The sequence below is a fragment of the Octodon degus genome, unplaced genomic scaffold (assembly GCF_000260255.1).
Source record: "Octodon degus isolate 3935 unplaced genomic scaffold, OctDeg1.0 scaffold00118, whole genome shotgun sequence".
NCBI lineage: Eukaryota > Metazoa > Chordata > Mammalia > Rodentia > Octodontidae > Octodon > Octodon degus.
In genome coordinates, this window is record NW_004524694.1 from 5,920,898 (window position 1) to 5,926,350 (window position 5,453).

Here is a 5,453-nt window from a genome sequence, read left to right on the forward strand (position 1 = left end):
AAAAATAATTAGGGATTAACTGCTCCTTTCAAAAGACCAGCAGAAATCAGCAGTACAATTACTCAAAATATTCTCCATATCCACATGAATATATATTTTCTCCTTCTTTCTTTTGTCCTTTTCCTTAACCATGTGTTTCCTTCTCATTGAATAAATTCTTTCCCACTCACTGTATCTATTGTACCTTCCAGGTTTCATTTCCTCTTTCAGGTTCTCACAATAGTGAGACAATATGATATTTCTACATGCAGGCCTGATTTATTTAGCTTACCAATATAGTCTCTAGCTGCTTTTATGATCTAGAAAAGCCTTGAATTTATGTTTTTTATAGATGAGTAATACTCTTTTGTGTAAAAATACCATATATTTTTATCCATTCCTCAGTTGATGGATGTGTGGGTTGTTTCCAAGATTTAGCTATGACAAATTGATCTTACACAAACATGAGTGTACATATATCACCGTGCTATGGTGATTTTATTTCTTTTGGGAAAGTTCTGAAGAGAGAGACAGCTGGCTTGAATGGGACCTCCAATCCTAGCTTTTTAAAACTCTAGTAAAAATAGATCAAAGATAGAAATATTAAAACTGAAACACTAAATCTTCTGGAGGAGAAAGCAGGTAGAACTCTTGAGGACTTGAAGGAAGGTAGAGAGTTCATGAACAAAAATCAAACAGCATGGAAAATACTTCAAAGACTTAAGAACTGGGATCTCGCTTTTAAAAAATATATGGAATGCTTCATGATTTTGCATGTCATCCTTGTGCAAGGGCCATGCTCTTGTCTGCTTTGTTCCAGTTTTAGGGCATGTGCTGCCAAAGTGAGCACTGGATCTTTTCTTTTTAAAAAATTTCTTCACATCAAAAAAAAAAAAATCACTAACAGCCTAAAAACAAAACCCATGAGTTGGGAAAAAATTATAATGGACTGTCCCTCAGTGAAAGGACTCCTATTCAGAACATATGAAGAATCGAGTAAAAATCAGGCCTCCAAAATTCAGAGACCTAACCCAAAATGGGCATCTGAGATGAATATATACCTCACAAATGAAAAGATACCAGTAGCAAATAAATATATGAAGAAATATGCAACTCATTGGTATTCAAGAGATGCGAATTAAAACAATGCTGAGCCACCATCTTATACCAGAAAGAATTGCTATCCTCAAGAAGTCAACCGATTTCAAATGCTCGAGAGGCTGTGGTGATAAAGGAACCCATCTCCACTTTTCCTAGGAGCACAGAATGGTGCATCCACTATGGAAATCAAGAATAGCATTTGTATCTCAAAAATTCTGCAAGGGGAATATCTGGAAAGGAGCTCTTGAATTTTATTATATGTATGGCTTGTGTATGATGATTTGGGATTATTTTCATTTCACATCACACTGCGATGAGCTGCTCAGCTCATGAGGCGTCAGCAGAGATCGATGAAGCTCTGTGAGTGCATGCAGACACCTTGGAGGAAAGAGAGGTATGGTCAAGTTTCTTTCATAAACATCCCCAAAATGCTCTTAGACTCTTCCACTATCCATACTTCAAAATTCACTAGTGTGTGCACAAGGAGGTGGGGCAGATACTCATAGGTGGGAATCTGAGTTTAGGACTGGTTGCAGATTTCTTCACCAGCTTTCCACCTTTTCCACTATTCCCAGCCCCACTGCATTTCTATCTCTGAGAGGAAACTTCTCATTCAAGTATAACAATGCCAGATGGCAATAATTATTATGTAATTAACAATAAGTTCTGTGCTATTTATTTTTTTTTACAGAATGAGATGAGAAGCAGCAGAATTTTCTCTTGACCACAAAAATAATCTTGGTAAAATAATTTTGCTCCATCTACATCAATTGATAATACATGTCTGGTTGCCCCATTCCTTCAGCCTGAGTGAGTTATTATCAGAGCAGCAGGCAGTAAAGGCAAGCCAGGTTCCTGACAGCTCTACTGCTTTTCAGGTGTCTGACTTTGGGGAAATTCCTCAGCCTGAGTTTCAATTTCTTGATCTTGCAATTGAAGATGTTGACTCTAACTTATACACTAATATGGTATATGTTGGCATTCCCTGCTCAGATTCCTCCAACTACAATGGAAATTATGCACCTAACACATTTTTCATTTATCCTCTTTTCTTTTCAATTGTGAAGTTTAAAATCCATGTCACCCTGCTGCTCCTTCCCAGGCCTCCCTTTGGGGGGCTGCTGCTCAGAGAGGAGAAGGCCTCCTGTGTTCTCCTGACTGCTGGGTATCACACTCTTTCACTACTGCTCTGGAGCCTGAATCCGAGGCCTCTTCTCTCTCTCTCAGACATCAGGACAATGGAGTCTTTCTAAAAGAAAATCAGGGTCCTGAAAGTTGGTCTCTGTCTGTCTCCCCTCTCCCTTCTCCTCATCCTGGCTCTCTACCTTCTCTGCATACTGCACCAGGTAGAAATTCCCAACCAGAATCAGCAGGTTCCTACAGCATCCCACCTTCAGCACACAAGGAAAGGGCTGTGTCCAGTAAGTTGGCGGGAAGGAGGGGAGCATTAGCACTAAGAGGGTGGGTCATGGCGGTGGACACAAAACAGTGGCATTGTGGCTGAGTCCTGGATTTTTGCTCTTTGCGATGTGATCCTTCCCCTCCTATTTCTGCGAGGGATTGATCCTGAAACCAAAAACGATACCTTTTAGGAACCGTTGTCTTAGATGCTTAGTGGTCCAGCTAGGCAACTAGCCAAATCAGCTCAAAGGCATGGCCCAGAGTGAACCCATGTGCCATGTAGAGGCAGACAGGAGAGGCTGAAGGGACAGGCAGAACCTGCCACATGCTTCTGCAGGGCCTTCCTCTGATCTCACAAGCCAATTTAGGGTGGTAGGCAGGAGTTGGATAGATTATCTGAGGATATCTGAGCACGCCTAAGTGAAGAGCTGCTTTCTCCTCTCTCCGCCAGGTGCAGGACTGACCTGCTAATCCCCAGGGGGAACAGGAACCTGAACTTCCAAAGGTCTCTGTATCATGAGGATTTGTAGAGTGTAAACCTTCAAAGATGCGTCCAACTGGGCCAAGTTTGTATCCATCACCCAAGACGCTCAGCTGCTTCTGCCAAAGGCGGTTCTTACGGCTGAGCCCTAGAGCACAACAAGAGCATGAAAGCCCCTTCGAGAGCCTTAATGACACAAAACTCGGTACCCTGGCTTCTGACTGTTCACTCAACCAGCCTTCCTCAAGTGACGAATTCTTACGTGTCATTTTTCTGGGCAAGGGCATGAACCCACCCAGAGTTTGAGCACAGGTGAGCAACTGACTTCGGGAAGCAGAACTCACAGAGATGGGTCAGGGGCTGGACGTTTCTCCCATTTTCTTTAATTTCATCTCCATGTAACAAACTTTGTGTCTCTTTTAAGGATCTTGAAAATTATTGTCATGTTAGAAAATAAGGACCAATATTAAATGGAGTTTTTGTTATTCATAGATTTAAATATTTCTTTGCTGGTCACTCTAGGTAGAATCAACAATATGTATCCTCATTTTAAAGAGAAGAAAAATAAGTAATGAATTTAATGGTATAAAATTTCAAAACAAAACTATAGGAGAGTAATTATATACACATTTTAATATGTTCGGTTACAAGATAAACTGTACACAGTTTATAGTGTATTTTCTTCTTTTTGTATGTATTTAGTACAGTTCTAGAGTACCTCACTACACAGATCATATTCAGAGTGATCTGCCTGTTTTCAGCCTCCCAAGAGCTGGGATTATAGGCCCAGTCTCCATCTCTGTCTCAGCACAGCCCAGAGGTGGGGCCGGCCTGGCCAGTCAGGGATGGAACCCTCAGCCCCTGCGTATCCTCTTCTTAATAGATACCTTTAATCTCCTTTATATTCAAGAAACAATATTGTTATCTTCCAAGTAAAGTTATTTTCTTGGTTTCAGTTAGTATGCCTTTATCTTCAACAATAGTAGTCTTGCAGGTGTCTCTTAACAGTACAATTTCCTCTACCCCATCAGAAAAAAATTATACTTTATAAAAGATAATTATAGTAATTATTGTTGGCTTTTAAGTTATTATTATAAAATCAAATCCTAGAGAGAAAACAGAAAAATAATTGGTTTGAAATGTTTCATTAGTTATAATTTCTAATAGCAATACATTAAACAAAATAAATACTTCAATATTTTAGTCCCTTTTATTTTCAAATATTAATTAAGGTATCATCTATTTAATATCTATGACCATTAATTAACTTATTGTCATGGTTTGGGGTTTTGCAAACAATGCATACAGTACGCATTTTACAATATTATTTTATAATGAATCACCCAAAGAATCATATACAAGGAGTGCAGGAAATCTGCCCATACACTAAAGACTAGAGAATCTAGCTGAGGGCCTGTATCCTAGTATCCTACATGAGTCCAGCTGAAAACCTAGAGCTCACAATGGTGACTCCCACAAGTTCTACTGGAGGCCTAGAGCACGTGACAATGTGTCATGCAGTCCTCCTTCATGGATCTGTGCTGGAAAGGCCCAAAAGTCAGTAGTGGAAGCTAAAAAAGTCTATGCCAGTGGGATGAAGGATCTGTAATAACAGGCTTTGGGATCTGAACTGGAGCTAAGAAGCAACATTCAGTGTAAGCACCAGAGCTCTCCCAAAGGTACCACAGCCATCCTCAGCATTAGTGATGTCCCGAGCTCCTGCAGCAATGAGGAAAGTTGAATTCCCATCAGGAAAGTCAGTGTGCCAAGCTTCTCCACAAGGCTGAGCAGTGCACTGTATTCCCCTCTGGAGCCAGAAAGTGGTGCTCAAGATGAGGACCAGAGCACCCCAAAAGGAACTATCGCCATTCCCAGTGACAATGAGGTTCCACTCTCCTGCAACAAGAACAGCCAATTTCATTGGGAAAGTTATCACAAGAAGAGCCAGGGGAAAACCAACGGCTTCCAACGGTTCTAACAGCTTTTCTAAACAGCATCCCCAACAGCTTCTCAGTAGCTTCTTGCATTCATTCTGCCTTTTATGCTGCTGGCAACAATCCTGAGATGGGCCTTCCATACCCAGCACCATGCTAGTTCAGTTCAGCTGGGTGTAAGAAGTTGACCGCCTGTTAGCTATCCACTACACTTATAATTATACAGTTTTAAAATGAGTAAATGCTTTTTCTTCATCCAGAAAGGTTTAGGGTGCATTAGCTTGGCAGTTTATTTCTTACTATGTCCCTTTGCAGTTTAAGAAGCTGCATTACTATGTTACCTTGGGTCATGTGTGACATGTCTGATTAGAATGCTCATGTCAGGGTCTGGGGAGATAGCTCAGTAGAATAAGTGCTTGCCTGGCAAGTGCAAGGTCCTGAGTTCAATCCCTGGTACCACCAAAAATAAAGAATGTCATAATATCAGGCAAAATATTGTAATCACTATCTGTTTCAATATAAAATGAATATGTATTTGAAATAAAAAGAATCAAAAT

General features: G+C 40.4%; 1 non-coding gene across 1 annotated transcript; it reads right to left on the reverse strand.

The window, feature by feature from the left end:
- Nucleotides 1-725: 725 nt before the first annotated feature.
- LOC111812259 lies at nucleotides 726-829 on the reverse strand. The gene has a single exon (XR_002817815.1). It is a non-coding gene; the product is annotated as a U6 spliceosomal RNA (small nuclear RNA).
- Between the last annotated feature and the right edge of the window lie 4,624 nt (nucleotides 830-5,453).